The 23,546-nt window shown below is 44.1% G+C and overlaps 1 protein-coding gene across 12 annotated transcripts in view; it reads right to left on the bottom strand.

Moving 5' to 3' along the window:
• APBB2 (amyloid beta precursor protein binding family B member 2) overlaps positions 1 to 23,221 on the bottom strand; it is a 199,697-nt gene extending 176,476 nt beyond the window's left edge. For 10 of the 12 annotated variants that reach the window (XM_075091601.1, XM_075091608.1, XM_075091614.1 and 7 more), the window contains exons 1-2: positions 23,088 to 23,191; positions 1,871 to 2,001 (exon numbers count right to left, since the gene is read on the bottom strand). The gene's annotated coding sequence lies outside the window, so the exon portion shown is untranslated. The other 2 variants (XM_075091604.1, XM_075091603.1) reach the window with 2 other exon arrangements.
• Positions 23,222 to 23,546: the final 325 nt, after the last annotated feature.

Below are 23,546 nucleotides of genomic sequence, written 5' to 3'. Positions count from 1 at the left end.
TTAGACCAGACACTCTTGGGGGACAAGGGGGAGGGGGAAGGTAAACATCTGCATTGGAGAGAGCAGCGATACAACACTGGTCATTTTAGAGGCAGAGGACATCCTCAGATGTGCGAAAAATGGTTAGATGTAGGGATTCAATCAAGTTAGTCTGTGCAGTGGATGCGATGGAAACCTTGGTCCAGCTTGTGCACACACAAATAAAGATGCTGAGTAGCTGTCAATCATACAGCCCTTAATGAAGCGACGCTGGTGTTTCACACCCAGCTATCACTTTTTGGTTTTTTTCCTTATCCTTTTCACCTTGTACCTAACTGATTACAAGCTTGGCTAGCACTGGAATTTGTTCGGCTTCACAGGATGCTGGCTAGGAGTGGAGCGCCAAGCAGGGGCTCTGGCAATGTCAGCAGCTGTGCAGAGCAGTCAGCCCGCAGCCGGGGCAGCAGCATCCTGCCAGCCCCATTGTGCCCAGGGACTGATGCTGGAGCCCAAAGGGCACCCCAGGGCAGCTGACTTGTGGCCCTGTGCAATTAGCAGCTTTTCCAATAAACTTCCTACCCTATGAACACTAACTCCCGAAACCCAAATTCAGGGTTTTATCATCTTAGCTTTTAAGAAGCCATTTAACGTCAGAAATAGCTTTCTAAGCACTCTCTCCCTTCTCTCTCAAAGGATTTCACAGAGCATCAGGGAGACAGAAGAAAACTTCCTCTCAGAATTTAAAGTATTTTTAAATGCAAATATATATTCAAAACAGGCTAAAATATTTAAAAGAATTTCTAACTGTGGTTTGTTTCATGTGAAGGGATTTATGTGTCTTTATCATAGAAACCACAGCTGTTAAGTTAAAACAGTGTCTGATATTCCATTTGTCATCTCATGATTATTCCTTCAACAGTAATTCACATTAACCACAGTGTATCTTTTATCTTAACAGTTGATAAGAATTTCTGAAGTACTAATTTACACAACTTCTACTTGAATTAAGGCGGCTATTACCATCTTCACGTCAGAGACAGATAAACCACAGCTGCCCCAACACTGCATGATACCAAAGTCACATAAGCAACATCTTTCCAAAATTGCTCTTTTAACTATTAAATACGCACATCTTCAGTTAAACACACCAAGCAGAACAGTCTTCCTCCACAATAAGCTTTTACAACAAGGATGCCACACACTGCTTTGGTAATGGCAAGATACAGCACCAAGATACAGTGCGACTGGCTCCAGCAAGATGTACGTTATCCTTCATTTGACTTCTTCACATATTCTTACCACTTGCTCTCAGTGGTGTGGGCCTGAAGCTCTTGAAAAAGAGCACAAATCTAGAACTACATACTGCATTTAGCCTGAATGGGGTGTTTGAAGGTTCCAAGTCACATTTCTTTTGCATTCAACAACTAGCTCTCGGAAGAGCTAACAGCAGCACCTTTCCTGTATCCTTGCTGATAGGATGGCCGTGCCTACAGCTATTCCCCAAACCCTCACTTTATAACCTCTCCCAGCTTCTCTGCCTTAAATCTTAAAAAAAAAAAACAGGAAATTTTTAGCCTTTTGTTTTGACTTGTCTTACTGTAAGTTCATTTAAAACCAAGAGTACAGTTTTCAAGGCACAAAAAAACACAGTATAAAAGAACTTTTACATAAAGGAAAAGAAAGAGGTTGGAACAGAATATCTCAATATTAGTGCTTTTAAAGAGCTGAACAGGAAATTAATGAAAAGCAATCCTTAGCCATAAACATTTAGTGGTTTTCATTTAAATGTACTGATGTATCACAACTTTGACCAAACTTCCAACTGCATATATTTCAGGTAAGTTTAGAAAAGAAGTTGTCTCTTTTTACTCAAGAACACCCAGAAACTTACATTTTCAAGAAAGTCTCCTCATTTCAACTTGAAGAGCCCCAGCTCAGCACCAGGGAACACTTCTCCAGCACAGCCCAGCCTCTCAGGTTGCAGATGAGATGGTGGGCTCTCCTTGCTGGCCAGACAGATCCCTGCTGGGAGAAGAGGATGATGGAACATGTAAGCAACTTCAGTCAGGGTCTAGACAGCTACTTTCCATGCATCTCATTCTGGTTCCCATGCTGTGGTAAGGCCAGATTGATAAAAGGTGTTGAAGGCAGCTAAAGGCATTCTGGAAAAACAAAACACTCCAGCAACAGGAGTCAGGAGCCCAATGTGACTGGATGCGTTTCTAAATCCTGCCAGGAGTGTAACGCCTGCTGTAAAACGTGGCTACCCTGACAAGGCAAAGGAGAAATGCTCCCAAGCACATGCTATTCAAAGCCTGTGTCAGCTTAGGCTGCCAGCCTGCTAATTCTTGTTGTTTAGAAGATTTTAAACAATCTGTTGGTTAGTCTTTCAAGGAGAAACAGCCTGGCACTCACTCGAGGTCATTTATGAAGCCTTTTCTTGTCTTAACCATCTATAATAAAAGAAGAGCTGAGCTGCAAGTAAATGAACAACCAGCCAGACGCATTTCCCTCATGCCAATTCCTGGATGTCACACAATCCCTACATGCTAGATATCATCTACGCGACCAAACACTCGCTTGCAGGTGGCACTTGTAACACCAGTGCTAACAACCAAGGTGAAGTCTCCTTCCCCAGGGACTATAGAAAGCAATGCCTTAGGGACACCTACATCTCAAATCTATGACTCAGTGAGAAAAGACAGATGTATATCTGTTTTACTATCAACTGCACAACATTCTCAAGCCACCTCCCTCCATTTTTTCCCAAAAAACACATTAGCACAGTTACCAAATCTTTAATATATGCAGGAATCCTTACACAAACTAGACATTAGAGCATGTCTTAAATTCCCCAGCACTGCCAACATAGACAGATCCTTCCACGATTAAGCACAATGTGGTTACGTAGGGAATTGAAGGCAGGCACCTTCATGGCACAAATCCGCAAGATCCATACTCCTTTGTTCTGATGTCTTGCAACATGGTTGCCTTAGCAACATAAATCATCTTATTGGTCATTAAATACTATTTTTTCCATATAATGTTCAAACTGTTTGACAAAGAAGTGGTTTTCTAAATACAATGCTTTCCCCAAACAATGCTAAAAATGCTATTTAAGTTCAGCAGTTTGATATTACCAGAGGGTTTAAAAAGAAAATTATTTTAATTTAACAGCAACCTTTAATTATTTGTTTTGCCAAAAAGAAAAAAAATAGAACTCAGCCACATTGAACTTCCCCATCTATATGAATTTGGAGGAAAAAGTTGTACAGCAGGAAAGGTTTTATTAATCTTTCTCTGTATTTCTGGTCACACGAGCAATGCTACTACAGGTTACTCATGGGGGAGGGAGGTGTTCTGTCCTGACTGTAGTTAGAAGGTACGTCTGTACAGAAAAACCTCAAGCAACACTGCAAGTTTATGTTTTCCTTGGCAGGGAGCAAAACAGAAAAAGGGAGACAGATGAGAGATGTTTTTGGTCCAACCCACCAAGGCAGAATGAAATAGGGCCAGACAGCACATGCGCTTACGCCTCTTCTGCTCTGTGCTACAGCTTCCCTGCCTCTTCACCCATTTAATCATGTACAAAACTCATCAGTAATCTTCCACTGCTGGGAAAGCCATGCATTTTCCAAAAGCTGCTCGGTATCAAACCCACTGCAGTCAGTAGGTGATTGCTAAACACTGAGTCCAAACACAGCTACCCTCCTTCACAATATACTGCAGCCTGTTTTGGGAAGGGAAATAAAAATAAAATTTAAAAAAGCGAAGTCAATAAATCTTTAGCTTTGGGTAGTTTTGCCTCATGTTCTACAGCTTCTTTATAGCAAGAATGCAATTCTTGCTATAAAGACACACTACTTGTCAAGAATGAATGTTTTCAACTAAAGAATATCTTGACCTCAGTATTTCACCAGTCTAATTCAGTCTCCAGTTTCCCCTCATCAGGCAAGTAGTTTCTCTTGGTTCTTGGATATATATCAATTTTAAAGAAGTACCAGCTGAATCATTAGGACTACAAGTGCACATCTGAAAAACAATATCCTGAAACTATAAAGGTCACACTGTCTGCCGGGAAAGAGCATCAAAAATGCGCTCCAACTTGGCTGGTCCTTAGACACTGTCAGCCTAAAGCCAAACCAGGTGGGAGCCAGATACTTCAAGCAAAAGCGAAGCTGTCTACGGCTTGGGCTCTTTAGGATGCAAATAACCCGAAGTCAAGACATCGTAGTATCTGGGGAAGGAGAAGGCATAAATTCATATGAACAAAGTGACAAGCCTTTCAAACATGATTCAGGTCCCACTTGTATCAGAGGGAAGTACTTCGGCCCATCTTTCCCATTAGCATCAGTGGGCCAAAATCAAAGTTCTGCAGGCATAAGTACTGCTTAAAATACAAAAGCAAAGCCAAAGACTCTAACATTGCTAAGCAAAATGGACAAAATATTTTTCTGGCAGGCAAAAACATTGTCCCAGAACAACAGAATCCCTGTTGTAACTTAATAGCAGTATCCCAAGCCATTCAGATCCAAAGGTCTTTGAAGATGTTGGAAACAACATCTTTTATGGAATTAAGCATATACAATGCCATATTTAAGCCCTGACCATGAACGACCCAGAGTTAGCACTCCTCCTCACAGTCAGTCTTATGTTACTCATCCCAGTTCCAACAGGTTACTTCAAATCAGCACATGACACATCATTAACAATGGTGGTAAATGCTTTCCTTTAGAGAGGAACGTACTTAACGTACTACTTTCACTGTTCTTTGGGTCTAATGCAGGACAGAGCTTAACACTAGAATAAAAGGCTCACCAATGACTATATAAAAATCTCAAACTGCTGTCATGAAGATTTTAAACACAGTAGTGTATTTAGGGAGGCCATCCCTCACACTTGCTCAAATATCTTCTCTGTCTACCTTACAGAGCCACCTTCATTTGCTATGCAGGTCTGCAAGCAACAAGAACAGACGCTACTTGGATCATCGCTCCCTGTTCTTACGGGACGGAGACGGAATAGGCAGCTCCTAACTTACCTACCACAAACTGTGGAAGGCTGGTAACAAGAAACTCATAACATTTGCCCAGCACTACATTCAAAGATGCAATCACTTACCCACAGTAGGGCTACGCTGACATTTAAAAGGTAGGGGAGGGGAGATGGTGTTTGGCATTTTTAAGACAACTATAAAACACAAACTAAGCCCCAAATGTGGGGGGCTTCAGGTTACACAAAATCTGACTATGAAGTAAACTCAGATAATGATAGCATTTAGTAAATAGAAACATATTATGCAGCCTTCTGTATTTAACATACTGTTACTATAATTATGTATGCAGTAAAGTCCTTGCCAAAGCCTTTGCAGCAAGCAGAGAAGAATCAAAACTTTGCTGATGTTTTTTGAATCCACCTCCTGGTAAGATCAGAGAGGCCAAATCGGAAGTTGCACCCACAGCCTGGGAAACTGCATAGCCATGAGCGGTCCGAAGGCCAGGAACCACAGAGCACTCTTCCCCTTTCCCAGGCTGAGTAAGCCAGTCATCCTTAGTGCTGCTTCCAAAGACAATTAGCAAAGTCTCATTTCAGTTAGCTTTCCAGAGCCATGAGCACAAAGAAGAGTACTGTATGACTTCGGAAAGAAAAAGTGTGATTAAAAAGGCGAACTGAGATGGAGCTGGAAGGAAAACTGGGAAAGACCAGAGAAAACAAGATGTAAGAAATCACAGAGCATCTCCCTGCAAAATGGTGGGTACTACTTGGGGCAAAGCCAATGTGCATATTCAGAACAAGGAGCCTTCTTACACCAAATTGGGTTTAAAATTATCTTTCTCACTCCTCATTATCAAAATGATTCATTGCTTCCTAGACAAGACTTGTACAGTACACTATATAATGGCATGATCCATCTACATGTCTACAACATCTCATTTAATACTGGCAAGATTAACACGTCTTCTGCACGTTCCTAGCTTCTGGTTGCCAAAGCTTTTGTGGCAATATCCCATCACTAGTCTTTCCCAGCCTGGGGGTCTCCTTTGCTCTTGTATTATTTCTCCTTTAGCCAGACCCTTAACTGCTTTGTAATTCTAATATCCTGCTCCTCTAGTTTAGAGTTTCTCACTTCATGCCATAATAAATGTTTTATTAAAGACCAGATAAAAATCAATATATTTATTCTAATTCACGCTTTAACATGGGGGGGAAAAGGAGGGGAGGGGAATCATTTACTCTGGCACAGTCTACCTACTTATGATGAATTTTGTCCCATTTTCCATTCATGGTTTTAATTATTCTTTAATATCTGTTTTAAAACTTTACATATCAAAAGACTGACTGTTTCTTCTGTAAATACACAACAGTCCTTCAAACACACCAGGATTGTTACCATTTAGGAAAATAAATATCTTTTGCACATGTTCATATTCTATTAGAATCAAAAACAAGAAATATGCAAAGAATGAAAACACAATACTTCACTGCTCAGGGTAGAAGTTTAAAACCTGTGGTTTTGCTTTTTGGTTTTTGTTTTTTAAATACCACACACCACCCAAAATTCATGAAGTTCTCTTTTACTACAAACAGGGTTGATACGTATGTGGGGAACAAACAATATGTTTAGTGACCCAGGAAAATAAAAGCTTTTCCTACAGCTTCTGCTTCACTTACTCCAAGAAGAAGCAGTCTGCTGAGAACCAGAAATTCAAAGTTTGTGTTTTCCCTCCTGATAGGAAAAACAGCCTCAAGAAAACCCACATTTCCCTTAACAAAATATACCCATTAATTTATCTTCTTTATACAATACCTTATCCAGAGCAATGGCATTTCTGTCTCTGTAACCAATACCAGCACCCACCAACACTGGGAATTAGCCAAGCAATCAATTGTGGGGAAGTGTGACTGTGCCACAAGCCTTGGGAGGAGGTGTTAAGCTGCTCCGTGCTGGGGAAGGAACACGTAAGACCTTTCAGCTCGGCTGGCAGCACGCAGCACTCTTCCTCAGCAATCCCACACAGCTGTCCCGGAGTCACACGAGTATATGTCTGTACAAAGGGGTCATTGACATGAAATTAAGCCACCAAATTTAAGCCAATTTTGATATCTGAGAGCATGAGAATGAATTCAGCAGAGCGAAGCTCTACTGGTTATATATTCCAAGTTTATTTGGAGCAGCAATTAATGCTCTGTGTGCTGATGACTTCAATATACATCCCAGTCTTGATAGCAGTCACTCAAAAATTCACAGAAAAAATTCCAAGTATTACTCTCACTATGCCTGGTGGGATGCCCAGGCAGTGTGCAACATCCCTTTCATACTGCTCAGAAGCATGGCACACATGCAATTAAAACACCAACAGAGTTCCTTAATAATTACAATACTATGATCCCAAATCTGGTGGCTGGCCATAGCCTAATGAAACAAAAGAGCAATTAGCGATTTACACAAAACCAGGATGCAGGCTAGAAGATTTGTTCCCTCTAGAGAAAAAGACAGAAGGGCTTAAATGATAAAGATTACCAGTGAACATTCAGTCAGAGAGATCCCTTCTGATAGCAACCTGGAAGAGTCTGGTATATTATCATCACACTTAGCTTCTATTTTTATCCTAAAAAATCCCAAATTGACTAGTGGCTTTTGTATTGCTAATAGCCCTACTCAGAAAATGAAAATGGCAATTATTCCTCATTAAAAAAACCACTCTTGTTTTTAAGCGGGGGGGGGGGGCAGAAATCAACAACTGGAAGCACCCTGTTTCCCACCTTTCTTTTTAAGGCATTTTGAGATTACTAACCTTTTGATTCAGAAGGGGCACCAGAAACCCATGGAAGCAAACAAGGTGTGCACTCCCATACCCCAAAGGCCAGGCATCCCAGCTGAAATATGCCTAATTCAAGTTTCACCTAAATACCTTTTTCTGCCCTTGCAACATGGGCCAGCAGTCAATCATGTCACAGGAGTAAAATCCAAAACATGCCACTTGCCTGAATGGTGGCCACAACAGGCCCCCTCTGGCAACACAATCATTACTAACATGCAACATGCATCCTAAGTTTTCAGATAAAAAAAAATATAAATACCATTAAAGAAATTCACATCTCAAACAGTATTTTGGGGGAACATTCCCTACCATGTTGCCTGTCCTTTGCACCTCTCGTGCAGGGCTTCCTCAGATGTGAAGCCAGCCTTGGTCTCACCTAGAGGGATGACATCTCCCCAGCCGAGAGGGTGGCCCAACTTCATCTGCGAGGCTGAGGAACAAGTCTAACATCACAAGCCAGCTACCTCATGACAGCATGAGGAACCTTAAGAGACAAGGGAGCTGAGGAATCAGGTAGACATCTGACCTCAGCTCCAGGGCCACCTACCAAGAAAGCTACCAAGCTGATCAGGAGACTGGAGCATCTCCCTTATGAGGAAAGGCCAAGAGACTTGGGTTTAGCCTGCAGAAGAGAAGACTGAGGGGGAATTTCATCAATACCTATAAATATCTAAAGGGTGGGTGTCAGGATGATGGGACTGGCTCTCTTCAGTGGTGCCCAACGACAGGCCAAGGGTCAGTGGGCACAAGCTGGAACACAGGAAGTTCAACCTCAATATGAGAAAAAACTTCTCTCCTGTGCGGGTGCCAGAGCAGTGGCACAGGCTGCCCAGGGAGGTTGCAGAGTCTCCTTCCCTGGAGACATTCAAAACCCACCTGGACGCGTTCCTGTGCCCCCTGCTCTAGGTGTGCCTGCTCAAACAGGGGGGGTTGGACAAGATGATCTCCAGAGGTCCCTTCCAACCCCGACCATTCTGTGATTCTGTGACTCTTAAGCCCTTTTCTGTACTTCTCCAGTTCTACAAGTTGGTTTGTCCCCATAAGCTTTTATTATTGTAGGTCACACCTCTGAGCAACCTAACCATGACTCTTACATCGCGGAACGGATAAACCTTTCTTCAGGGACAGCTTGAGGATGGTGCAAGCCCCATCACAGCAGCAGGACCTAAACACAGCATCTACCTACACGATTTCATCTAGGGTGCAGGAAAAAAGGCAAGACGAGGCTTGTGGTTCTCCCTTCTCTCCTTCCACAGTGGCCTGCAATTCATCTCTGAAGACAAAACTTCTCATTTCTAATATACATGAAATGTTTATGCTTGCCTGACTCAATGTGGAAAGGACGGCATAAAAAGAGTAACTGGGTCAGGGGAGCAATTAGCAAAAGTTAGGCTAATGTGGAGAAATCTATGTGAGAAGAGGAAAACCAGCAGATCTAAAAATTCCTATTGGCATGCCATTTCTTAACTTTATATTTAAAGCCTCTAATTAAAAGCTGACAACCCCATGCTAACATTATAAATAGTTTGCTCATTATCTTTGGTTTTAAGAAAAAGGTTGTTTTAAACACAGAAATTGTTATACCATGAAATAGCAATGAGCATACAAAGGAAAAGAGCATGTAAAATTCTCGTAAGACTACTCCTGTTCAGAGGCAAGAAAGCAAGTTTCCTGATCTTGATTCCTACAATTAGATGCCTTTCTACAGTAACAGTTCAACCTCTCAAGCCATCTTTGATGCCTCTTAAGGTAACAGCGCTAGAGTTAAACTTCCCAACAGAGTTGCCTGTATTTTTTTTTTAAATACCTGCTCCCCACCAGAGGGGATCAAACCCACACTGTTATTTCACTACAGTGCTTTGCCCCTGTCAGTTTTCAGCAGCCACTTAGTAAAACCAATATGCTCCAGCTGCATTACTCTCACCTTGCAAAACTGAGAGGTTCTCCGCCATTGAAGATGCTTCAAAGGAACTGCTTTGCTTTAAGTTTACGCATTTTATTGAACTTAAGATATAGTGGTGCTCTCTAGTTCTGGCTAACAACCATGAAAACATCCATTTCAAAAGCACTAATAATTTTACTACTATTTTACGTATGGTGTGCAATTACTTTCTATCTCAGATTGCATTAGCCTCCAGAAGAGCCAAGCGTTCACGTGTGCACCGCTCTGCTCGGAGGAAAAGGTTCTTTCACCTCCAGCCTTTGAGAGAGGCAGAAACACAGCTCATCCATGAGCCTGCCGCATTCAACGACAACTCTTTGGAAAATGCTGGGGTTTAATCGTCCGTTTTTACCAACCAGCTGTGGCCATTTGACAAGCTTTGCACAGGGTGTCTCAAAGACTTTTAAAATTTCCTGTTGAGCTGTGAAAACATTTGAGTTAGCTTATGCTTCTGAATTAGAAATACTTGAAGTTACAGACACTACTACATTAGGAATGGCCAAGAAAATGCAAAGGAATATAACTTGTGTGTGAAACTCCTAGACCCAAACTTCAGTTTCTGTGAAACAGAACACTCTTATTCTCAAATGTAGATACTTTTAGAATCTTTCAGGACAAACCCAGGCCTGTCCTTAAAACAGACAAGGGGAGGAAAGAAAGAAGCCTAAAACCACGTTCTTAAGTGGGTCTATTTTGTGCTTAGTACAGAGTATGCCTCCCCACTGCTCCATGGAGAAGTTTTATTTCAAGGTTAGTGCCTAATTCCATGTAAGTGATTTAGGCTTATTTTACTGCTGCATTTTGCAGCCCATTTCATCATCTAACTCCCCTGCGTAATTAAAATGCCTCTTCATCTATTTATGTGCTAGCTCCTGCCTCCACCTGAGCCCTCTGCCTTTCCTGAGCCAGCCTCTAGGAGCATTGGTATCTTAATTTTGGAATCACAGGCCATGTGCGTCACTCTCCTTAGAGCATCTCCTCCACCAGTTTTTAAGATCCACACAAATTCAGCTTAATATTCTACCACGATAGATCTAGAATTTCAACACATCTGTTCGAGCTCACCTTCTGCAAGGAGGCTTCACATCCTGCCATAACAGCACATTGCATTTACCCATACCAAAAACATCTGCTTGTTATCTCAGTTCAAAGAACAACCCCAAAATGGGGAAAGCCCAGTTCCCTGCTTGAACAACGGCTGTTTGAGGAAGTTCTCAAGCATTCACATGCAGCAGCAGGGAAAACTCAAGATGTGCTAATACCACGTGCCGAGCAAGAATGCCCTCAAGAGCCCAATGCTGCAGTGCAACCAGTATCCACCCCATTAGAGAGGATTAATTATACTAGTACAAACATCAGCATCCCATGAAATTTCCAACCCTGTACAGCAGCAAAAGCGGTACAGGCAGCAGGAGCTAATGCTCAACACTAGTTAGGTCTGAAGTTGGATCAGTCACTCGTCATCTCCCAAATCAGCTCCACACCATCCACTCCTGGTTTTACTGCCGGCGCGTTGTATGGGTTAGCAGTCTTATTTTAAACCTTGGCACATGCGTTACTTAAATAATCCACAGACTTAAAACATCCTCAGGACTTAGAGATGAACCTTAACAGCTTTCTGGGAGTAATAGGATTTATCAGGCCAAAATCAAGGAGTTACAAACTCAGATTTCTGATTTATAGCAGAAGCTTATATTTCTTAAATTAAGTCCTAGTGCAAGCTGGAATACTGTCAACCAGATCGAGTGTTATTTTTTCCACCTCTATATTTACACTTCAAGGATTATGCAGAAGCAGAGCAGAAGCAGAGAAGCTGCCAAATGCCTCGACACGAACCTTTGGGGAAGGTTCAGAGACGTTTGGGTTGTCTGTCTTCAAACAGATTTTCAAAGCAGTATAGATCCTGACATCCATGAGAACTCAAGGAGGGAGGATCCAAGCTTTAAATTTAGGAAAATAATCATCTTACCTTCCACATGCACAAAATCTTGGACAAGCACTGCAACTGCGGTGGGTTTCTCTTCTGCCATGGAAGGAGGTGCAGATGAAGAATTTCAGCCCCACCCACACAAAATTAGCTATTTATTTTGGATAAATCCCACAAAATGTTTTCCACCCAGCTAGCACTCCTACCTGCTGGTTTAGCAGCAGCAGACCAAAGCTCTGTGCTGCAGGATGGCAAGCGGCCAGCCGCAGACTCCTATGCCTCTTCAGAGACTGGGAGGGTAGGTCTGCTCGTTAAAGCCTCCGGGTTACTGCAAGGCAAGGACAGAGGCAGCTCTTGGCTGCCGCATCTCTGGGGCTCCCAGTGTCAACAGAGCCACTGCTACCACGGAAACGCTTTCATACAGTTCTTAACAACGAGGTCTGTCACAAATGTAGGGATGCACCTCACCATATCCTGCCTGTCAGCCATTCCCATCACTGCAACATGTACACATACATTGGAAAGGAGAGAAAAAAACAACATCACCTTCTGACTTGCTGGCAGGACTGGGGAAGTGCTAAGGGATCCCCCTTTTTCTGCCCAAAAATGCATAGGTAAAACCACATCACACCATTGCATCTGTTGCTACACACTGGCTGGACAAAACCAGAACATGGAGGCTGTATTTCAGAACCAGCATGCAGTAGTTCTGGCTGATTTTTAGCCCAAAGCAGGCTAGGAAACAATTGAAACATGACTCCTGCCTGAGGTACAAATTTTTAACGATGCTGAGAGTCCCATCACTCCAGGAATTCCTTGGCATCAAGCGTCACTGACGCCCCTGGGATCATCCCTCTTGATCCCCCTTCCCTGCACAGATCCCTCACAGAGAATACTTGAATTTTCTGTGGTCTTCCATTAGAGTTACACTTCAGTGCAAGGGCGTCACAATATCAACATGCTGTTAGGCTGCAAAGACACACTTCCCAGGGACCACTTACACAGTTTCCCTGACAAACAGCACCATCTTTATCACATTAGGACATATCTATGTTGGTTTTCAACAAAGACTTACTGGTCCCTAAACACCCATATGCCTCTACCAGAGAGTTTCCTATATTTTGGCATATATAGGACCATTATGTTTACCCAAGTTTAAGTCCATACTTGCGAAGAGAAACATACAGGATATTTTACCGAAAAAGTTTAGACATACCAAGAATTGGCAAAAAAAATGCAGCTAGATGAATGCTGATGTAACAGCATGCACAGATTATTAAAAAAGGTTAAAATACATTTATATCATTAAGCATGGTTTGTTAGCAGCTCTTGCTTAACAGCATAGGTTTAAAGCCAACATTGCTCTGTCACCAAGTTATTTCAATATCCTGGGGTAGTCATCTTACCAGCCTACAAACTTATCTAACAATAAATTCAAATATTTCTGAGAAGCAAACATCAAATAAATCAAATAATTAACAACATTTTTCTTTTTTAATGCTTCTCTTTTCAAATACACAGGTAACAAACATTTTTCTTATATTTGATCCCTTTTTAAGATGACAAACCTCAAATTCTATCCATCTTCCCCCCCAAAAAAAAAAAATCTTATTTGCTTTAATACATGCAGCTTTCATATCACAGAATGGTAGGGGTTAGAAGGGACCTCTGGAGACCTTGTCCAACCCCCCTGCTTGAGCAGGCACACCTAGAGCAGGGGGCACAGGAACGCATCCAGGCAGGTTTTGAATGTCTCCAGGGAAGGAGACTCTGCAACCTCCCTGGGCAGCCTGTGCCACTGCTCTGGCACCCTCACAGGAGAGAAGTTTTTTCTCATATTGAGGTTGAACTTCCTGTGTTCCAGCTTGTGCCCACTGACCCTTGGCCTGTCGTTGGGCACCACTGAAAAGAGTCCAGTCCCATCGTCCTGACACCCACCCTTTAGATATTTATAGGTATTGATGAAATCCCCCCTCAGCCTTCTTTTGGCCAGGCTGAACAAACCCAGGTCTCTCAGCCTTTCCTCATAAGGGAGATGCTCCAGTCCCCTGATCATCTTATATAGATCATCATACATAGATGTGTTAAGTTAAACCACTCCTTTTACTGAGGGGTCTCATGTTGTTTCACTGTTTTCCTGAAGTGTGGTGGGAGGGGGGGGGGGGGGGGGGGAAGAGACAAGCAGGTTCCCATGGAACGGTAAAGATATGAGTTATATCCCAAGCAGGCAATTCTCACCATCCTTCAGATTCAAGTGAAATTATCATTATAACATTTCCTGTTCTCTTCACCTATTGGTATATATTCCATTCCTGTTGTATTTTTAAGCTGACTTTAACATCTATACTTCTGGGAAAAAGTAATATCAGTAAAACTTAATTTCCTAAAGGGCAAAGATTGTTTTTATTTTAACATTTCAATTTCTCCAAAAATTCTCACATCGTAAGAAGAATTTATCAGTAAGTAGCGGAGAGTATGATGCTGTTTTGCTAGCCTGGATTAACAGAAAATCTGGGTGGAGTGTTAGCACCATTTTACACAAGTGCACACCTACCACACACTGCTATCTTGTGAAATTATATCTCACCAAGATGGGGTTTTAATCTAACAACATTAATAGGCTTCAAAGCCTGCAGTTACGCAGATCCGTGCTGCTCCCACCGCAGCGATGGGGAGGAACAGACGGGTGATGCTCGTGCCACCTCGCGCCTCCCCTGCCCCGGGCTGCCGGCGGGCTCATGGCAGGTGGCACAGCTTCCCACCCTGCTTCCTCCATGCCCGGGGCCAACACTCCTCTCCCAGACTGCGGCACTCTCCTTCAGCAGCAAGGGTGAAGCAACACCAGCATATGCAGGTGTCTCTAGTATGGCAGAGGAGAGGGCAGAGCTGCAGCAAGAAGAGGAAGGAGGCAGAGGAGCAGCGTGGAGCTGATGATGTGACTTGGAAAAGGAAATCCAGTGCTAGTAGAGGGACTGTACTGTAGCAATGGCCCTCGTCCTGCCCTTGCCTCCATCACCCACTCCATCACCACCACAGCACTTCACTCCCCCTATCCTGGCAGCAAGGCTTCTCCCCACATGTTTTAAGACATCAAAGCAGATTGCAAACTGTCCTGGTATGGCAACACAGGCTTTGCCTGTTGTCCATTTCCTACATTTTCCTGTGCCAGAGTAGAACAGTTTTATACACCCAGGAAAAATGGCCATTTAAGCTTTCAAGAGGGAAGAAAGAACAGCAAAAAACTTTTGCATAGATTACTTTCATTCCTTTGATACTTGACATCATTCTGTTAAAGGGAGTTACTAAAATTTAACTCTGTCCTAATACTTTTATCCTTGTGCCTCTTTCTGCTGACCAGCATCACCACAGTGACTTAGACAGCACACATCCAGCACCAGCGATTTCACAGGCAAACAAAGTTTCCCATGACAAAGCTGCTGGGACACCCCCGGCATACCGCTCCAGCTGGGTGCCTGGCCCGGTGAGACTGCACGCTCCCCAGGCAGCACCATTTTAAACCCAGATGGGTATCAGGGAAACAATCACATGGAGATCCTGCCCCTCCTGCTCACATGCAAGGCACACAACAAGGTCATCACGTAGTGCTGGAGGTTTACTTAATACCATATGTATCCCAAACACCCAGGTTCCCCACTGTATTTACTTCCAGATGAATCTTTCTGTAAGTTCATAGGTTGTGTCCTATACTTATATATCTTCAATTAATTTAAACAACCTAATTAAACTCTTTCCATTATGCTGCATTTAAATCCCAACTTAGTTCTGCAAGTGCTGAATTCTCCACGTGAGAGCAACCTTCCTCCTTATTTCTCTTCCTTGCAACTCCCTTTCCTCTTTCATGCTGGTTCTCTGCGCAGCTTCCTCCATAGCTACACAATTCAATACCTTCCTAAGAAACATTCCTTCCTAACAACAATCCTCTTTGCAAATAGAATTAACAAGGCAAATGTAAACACGGGAGCAATGAATTAGTTGTCATATTTACCCAAACTACTGCTTCCAGTTTCTTATAATGAAATTCTGTATTAACTACATAGGATGGCTTAATGTCAAGCTCCTCATTTGCTGAATTAGGCAGCTGGCCAGTAAGCACCCTGCAGCATCTCCTTCCAACCCATCTGAAAAATTATACTTACAAGGTTTCTGATAAAGGCTTAACTAATTTGTGCCAATATTAGTCACACCAAATTATTGTCATTTAATCGCTGTTTGGAGGGCTTTCTACCCTGAGAACACTGCAAAGGAATTACATGTTTCTACAACAGACAACAACAAAATATGTAAAGTTTATGGTAGTTTCTTCTGTTCAGACAAGTTAATTCATAAAGGTAGGGAACATTTAGAGCCTGCCAGCTTCCTTCCATTTGGAATCTGTCCTTTACACACCATAATTATACCAGGAAACCTCCCTCCATTACCAAGTAATAGACATAAGAAAAAAAAAATCAGTTGTCACTGAGTCCTGCATGAAACACATTTTAGCACAGATATCAAACCCTATGTGTATTTTTTAAACACATATTCTACACTTGAAATCTGCAGAAGTAGTTTAGAATGTTCCTTTTGGTGCCTTTGAAAATTAAACTGCACTTGCACTAAAGGGAAAAAAAAAAACCACCAACCCTCAACAAAAGAACTAAACACACTGCAAAACTGCTTAAAAGCTTATCACAGCAAAGCATGCCTAGTGCTTCCAGGAGGGTTTTCCCAAGGGCAGGCAGAACCGATGCTTGTCTGACGGGATATATTACCTGGGGTGCAATATAATTTGGCAAGGAAGACAAAGGAAAGAGAAAAATTTCTGTTAGATTTCTACAGAAAAAAGAACAGCCAAACAATAAGAGCTAGACGACTAAATCAGTGGGTTACAACTCTACTTTGGCATAGCTACGGGAAGACACCACTGAGATTTTAGCACAGGTTTTTAAATTGTGAAGTTCGAAAGATTAAACTGTCAAATATAAGTCTGACAGCAGTTTGCTTAAAGTACTTTACAGTAGCAGCACTATTCATAAAGTAAAACAAACCACAAATACAGACACTGGCTACCCTGTACTGAGATCAGAAGCAAAAATTTACATGTTTTATTTTGTAGCAAACCTCCATCACGTATTATTACTCTTAATGCACTACTACTGAAGTTGGTAGTTTACATTCATGAATATACTAGAGTAAACTGCATCTGACTTCATTCAGCTGAGATCAGTGTTCAGTATCAAATGCCGCACAGACTACTGATACAGGCAGAAATCTGCATCTAGTTAATCATCCTAATTGTTATGCAGACCACTTCAAAATGCACTAATCAGTGTTATACACAGATGCAAAGTTTGTTCAGCAGTAAAAATCACCGTCTAAATGCTTACCCAAACAAGTATCACATTTTATGGGGAGACGGAAGCTCAGCACATTTTAGTTAAAAAAAAAAAAAATGGATTTAACGGTCAGAGGCAGAACTCAGAGGCTCACCTTAGATCTCAAACTAAATCGAGAATTGAGTTTGACCCTTTTGAAGCATAAAAAAACCCCACCACACAAGGTCTACTCATTGTCCTGCAGATGATACAGGCCAAGTGCCCACTGTCTTTGTTAGGCTTTGACTCCTACATTCACTTCCAGTCACCTCCCTGCAGGGTCTGCCCTTATACCCTTGGCAACAAGCTTATGCAACCAGGACCTCTCAGACCACGTACAGCTAAACCAGCATCCATTAGCAATCCCAGGGCACTCTCTGCAATGCTTCGGTCAAATTCTTCTGCCAGAGCTCTGCAACCTTCTGCTTGAAACATCCTTTGCAGAAAGTGAATGGAGAGTGGCAAAAGAAAGAATCTCAGCGGGGTCCAGGGAAGTACAGAGCTGCAAAGCCTAACACCTCTACTGGGCTAATAATTAACTCAATTGATGCTAATGATAAAAGGAGAGAATTTGGTCACTTGGATAAATAGTCTGCTTGGAGAAGAGTCAGTACAGTCCATATGGAGAGAAACCCTGCCTAACAAACCTTCCCGAGTTCTACAAAGGTGCCAAACATAGACAAGGTACACTCATTCACTCTGACCTACCTGAATTTTCAAAAAGACTTCAACCAAGTCCCTTACCAAAAACTAAGGAAGGGCTTTCTTAAGGAAGCTAGGCAGACAGAAAGGTAAGAGGAAAGGTCCTGTGCGGAGAGATAGATGGTTGAAAAACAGAAACAAGGAAAGGATAAGAGTAAACAGTCTCTTCTTGGAGTGAACAGAAGACACCAGTGAAGTTTGGCAGAGACCCACGCTCAGACTTTGGCTGTTTTACACATTCACATGAGACAAGGGAAGGAGAATGAGCAGGAGTTGAGGAAGTTTGCTGATGATAAAAAAAATGTATTGTGTTAGCAAGGCCAGGATGTGAGGAACTCCAGACAATCCTGGGAGACTGAGTCAATAACGCTGCAGAGGAAAGCTAATGCAAATAAACACAAGAAATATAAGATGCACATGGGAAAGATACAACTGTGGCTATACATAACTGAGTGATTCCAAACAGACCGTACTCCTGAGCAACATCTTGACATTATGATTTCACAGATTCATGAAATTAACTCACTAGCAGTTGAAAAAAGCAAATCAAACATTACAAATCATTAAGAAAGAAAATAAAAACAAACAAACATTGTTATGCCACTGTGTAGCCCCAAAGCTCACCTATATGTTGACAACTGTATACAGCCCTGATCTTCCCATCCTAACAGGACACGTAGAAACAGGATAGACTCCTGGAAGGAGATGCTCATGGTCAGGAATGGCTTCTATACAAAGAATATCTGAATAGGCAACTCTTCAGACAGGTCAAAAGCCAATTTCATGAGGAAGACAGAGGCCTACAAAATTGTGAGTGGCATGACACAGGATCACAAACAATCTCTGCCACGGGAGCTAGGAGCCACCAAATGAAGTAAGCCAGCTGAAAACAAGCAGGAAGGAATTCTTCACACAGCCAGAATCAGACCCACAGACAAGCAGCACCCCTGGCCAAAGGCCATGGAGGCTGCAATGAGGTGCCGGGGGCTGCAGACAAACCAGACAAGCACTTGGAACTGAAAGCCACCGAACATTTTGAAACACGGAAAGGTTGCACCCAGCTCCAGCAACCCCAAACTGGGAATAGACAGAAGCTCAGAGAGCTTCTATAGAGGAGGTTTTGGATAAGGACACCCTGTTCTTATTTTTCTTTGGGCATCTGCTTACAAGGAGAGAAAAGAAAGAAAAGAAAAAAAAAAAAAGGAAGGTTGCAGAAGACAACAGATCAAAAGGCGGCAGGAGGCTGAAGGTGAAGGGTTAAAAAAAAAAAAATGAAACTAAGGCAGGATACCACATAGATAGAGCACCCCAACAGCATCATCTGCTCCTGAAAGCTCTGAGGACAGCAGCAATTAGTTGTCTGCCCAGACCCATAATGAGACAAGGAAAGAGAAACAGGCACAGAGGTGCTGGGATCCTGCCCATCAAGTCTGGAGCCCATCAGCCCATGGAGCTGTGGCCAGCCCAGACAGGGGCAGGAAGAGGTTGGCAAAAAGATCCCATTCTTTAGTAGGGTGGCAGATAGGAAAGCTATACATCAAAAAAACACTCATAAGCTCAGGAAGGGGCTTAGGAGAAGCCAGAAGAGGAACTGCAGCCTCATGCGTTAGATGTACGTGTCCCAAGGTCTCCTTTTCCCTGCAAAAAGGATGTGAGTCACAGAGTCAATAAAGTGCATCATAAATGCACCCATTTTCACCTCTCCTCGATTAATTTTCTCACATTTGATTTCAGCGGGTGACAGATTAGCCTGAAGTATAAATCAGCCTGCAAGAGCTCCTCATCCCTCCTGATGGCAAGAGACGACTTTCCACCACAGGGCAAGGAAACCATGCAGAAGCACTGAGAGGCATCTCCAGGGTGCTGCTTGGAGGTGAAGCCAGCCACCATGTGGCTTGTTCGAGCCCTGTGTGGCATACTAGGCTACAGTGATGAACCTTTGGTTTGGCCCATCACAGCTGCTCTTTCATTTCTTATTACATCTTCTAGAAGCAGTCCGGTACTGCTGAAGGTCATAGGACCCATTACATAGTATCCGCAGCTGGTTGTATTCTGTGTTGCACACGCACAATATTTTTAGAACCAACTACAGACTTCTGTATGAGTTCAACTACTGCAAGCACCACACTAGATAAATCTCAGCTGTTCTGCATAACAGCAAATGAGACAAACCCCATGCTCAACTAGGCTTGTTTACAAATTTGCTTTAAACTTCATTTATTCCAATCTTCCAGTCACAGCATAGCTTGGAGCACTGGTCTCAGTTCACACCATCTGTGTCTGCTGTACAGCCCCACAAAAACTCCCTTTTTTAAGAGAATTTATGATCTACTTCAATAGGAAAAAAGGTTTTCTGCAGTTCACTTTTTAACCTGAATGATAATATGCTCAACCAGCTCACACACACGCTAACATATAGACTCCTTTTGCACAGTTTGTCTTAAATAAAAAGGAATTTCCACACAAACAGATGCAGACATAAGCCAGCATCTATTATTTTGGAGGGTGAAAAAACCTAACTTGCAAAACGTTTCAGAAAGTGGCCACTAAGCACATTGCAACCCTTTCTAAGTAGTGATACAAATTGTAAAGCAAGCATTTTATTTTTATGCCAGTTTTGAATGTCAGGTTTAAAAATTAGAAACACTAGCACAGAAAATCTATATTCAGTTAACTCAGACATACAGAAAAGCTCTTCATGAGCCACCAAGCCTCATCTCCTACTGCCACAGCCAAGCACACGATATAAACTTCTTCAATATATCCTCAAGAGCCGGTTAGGGGGCTTGCTCCCACTTCTCCCATTTGAAGGTTGTTCCAGAACCTCACTCCATTTAGGGAGGAAACTCTCTAAATTCCAGCTTAATTTATTCATGCCAGTTTATATCCATTTGTTCTCATGCCAACATTGTTCTTTAGCTTAAATAGCCCCTCTCCCTTTCCAGTGTTTATATCCCTGCTGTATTTGCAGATTGCAATCATATCCCCTCTCAGGCCTCATTTGCTAGGCTAAACAAGGCAGGTATTCCCCATCTCCTCTAGAAAACCTGGCATTTCCTTCCCCCAGCACCTGTCCCACCCACAGTACGGGTGAAAGGGCCTGTACAGACACTCCCCAGGAGCTAGCGCCCATCCCACCACCCCTCCTGCCAGCATCCTGGCCTAACACATTCCACTATCACCTTTACTTTCTCCATGGCAGGAGGACGGCAGCAGCTTGGTCTGCGACAAGCTAACACACCCAGCACATCTGTTCTGCTGTTCCCAGCAGTGGAACTCCCTGCTCGCAGCAGGGAACAAAGGCAAGACCTCATCTTCTACTAACAAGAGATGGTACATACAGTATAGTTTATCTTCATCGTAGATTATTTGTTCAAGTGCGACCACACATCCTAGGTCAGAGCTTCCAAAGTGCATAAATCTGCCATCTAACAGATGGCAGAAATGTAATCAGTTGATTACCTACCAACTACCAGGAATCATTTTAGTTTTTCACAGCCTCTGCTAAAAAACGTCCTTAGAGCAGGCCATCTCAAGTAGTCAAATTCCTTCCTAACTAGCTCCCAAAGACACCCCTCTCTTCAGCTCAAACCCTGCAACAACCCTCTCTAGGCTCCTCAGGCATTTCCTAAGGAAGTCGTCATCCCTCCTGACCAAGGGCACAGCAGAGTCCACCCAATGTCCTACCAAAAATGACCATTTTTCACTGTGTCCTGACTTAGCTGGAGAACAGAAAAACAACAACAAAAAAATCCAGGTTTCCAAGCCATGCATCTCCTCTCCTAGGAAATGATTCCCACACCGTTATGACCTACTGCTTAGACACCTCCTCCATCAGGAAGGGCACATTCACTCGTGCTGCTTCAGGGCCAAGAATCTTCCTCCTTATTACAACCAAGTCATGTATTCTTCATAACACACAATCAAACTACTCTTCTCCCCAAAGAGTTCTATCCAAACCTCGATTTTCCTTAAGTGGCCAAAAAAACCCGAAAATACCAACCAAAAAGTATTCCATCAAACACTCATCACTGTAAAGGAAGAATAAAAATACCCACACTCAGCATCACTGTTCCATGCAAGTAAATTAATCAGCCAAGATTTTTGTCCCAAGGTCACCATAAGAGGATGTATCTCTCTTTAAGAGCTAGGACATCTACACACTTATTTTAACTAAATGCAATTATGCTGGCAGAAAATAGTTTATACATAAGACAGACAACTCATTCAAGCTTTCAGAAAGTACCAGAACATGAGATGATGATATGTCAGACCCAGAAGGAACCAGAGAAACACACTGGTGAGCCAGAGGACACAGCGAGCTTGCAGCAGCTCGGCAGTAACCCGTACCTCAGCTTCTGGGGTAGCACAGCAGACCTTCGGTGAAGCACTGTAACTTGCTGCAGATACTGTTATCCTGCACAACTTACTGCAGATACTGTACGGCTACCAACAGCGTCCACAACGCACAAAGCCTACCAGTCCACCACCAGTGCAAGTTTGGGGTTGGTTGGGTTTTTTTTCTCCTCATTTTTGTTATTTTGTATTTAAAGCACAGAACTGAACTTATCCTTTCTAGCAAGCAGGAACCCAGCCAAAAATTATAAAACATTGCAAACAAGCAGGCAAAGCAATAAAGTATGAATATGAACCGTTACACTTCCTATTTTTTTTAACTGTCTGAATCCATTCTCTCTCTAGCTGCAACTAGAAGTAGCTCCGTTGCTGTCGTGGGACCCAGGCAAATTCCTGAGAACTTCAAGCGGGATTAAATAGGAAATTCCCCCCCCCCCCCCCCGAGTACTGTATTTTTGCACATTCCCATTTGCAACCCCGCGTGCAATCCTCAAGTACGATATAATCACAGAACGCAACTCGCAAAGCCCCCTCTAATAACCACCAGAAAAAAAAAAAAGGTACTTCTACAAGCACTTTTACCACTTCTCACGCTTTCTTTATCTTACCCACCCCCCCAGGCAGAACGAGCCGGGCCCCGTTCCCACTCGCCGCCGGCGGAGGGAAACCCCTGCTCGCACCGCCGCCCCAGCCAGTTCCCTGCAGCAGCACCGCAGCACTCCCGCACGGCGGGGGAGCGGGGCGGCGGGCTCCGGCGGCACCAGCACCGGCAGCCGCAGGCCGGCCCCGGCCCCGCACGCCCGAGGCCGGGACGCGCCGGAGCCGCCCCGGGGAAGGGCGGCGGGGCTCTTCCCCCGGCCTTCGGAGCGGCGGGCGGCCAGCCGGAGCACCGCCACAGCGGGACGGGACGCGCCGCCCTGCCCTGCCCTCCCCTCCCCTCCCCTCCCGGCCGCCCTCCCTCCCGGCCCAGCTGCGGAGCGCACCTGCCCGCCGCGCCGCTCCGCGCCGCTCCGTGCCGCCTGCCCCGGAGGCGCCCGTAGCCGGCTGCGGGATGCGGCCAGCCTTCCGGAAACGCTTCCCAGCCCGCTGCGCTTACCCAGGAAACGATTCCGGCCGCCGGCCGCCGCCGCCGCCCCTCCTCTCCCTCCGCCCCGGCCGCCGCCCAGAGCCGCGGCCCGCAGGGGGCCGGGCGGGGCGAGGGGAAGCCGAGGCGGGCGGGGAGGGGAGAGGAGGAGAGGGGGCTGTCCGCCATGTTGCGTGCTCGGGACCGGGCCGGGGTGCGAGGTGGGGCAGGGCCGCCTCCGCTCCCGCCCGCGGCGACCCCGGCCGCGGCGGCGTCCCCTCGGCGCCGCGGGAGCTGCGGGCCGGCAGCTCGCCGGTGGCTCCGGGAGCAGCCGCCCTCGGACGAAGGAGGGTTTATGCCTGGGGGCAAGTGTGCCCCT

Source organism: Phalacrocorax aristotelis, chromosome 4 (genome assembly GCF_949628215.1).
Source record: "Phalacrocorax aristotelis chromosome 4, bGulAri2.1, whole genome shotgun sequence".
In the NCBI taxonomy this organism is placed as follows: Eukaryota; Metazoa; Chordata; class Aves; order Suliformes; family Phalacrocoracidae; genus Phalacrocorax; species Phalacrocorax aristotelis.
This window is presented reverse-complemented; position numbering and strand designations above follow the sequence as displayed.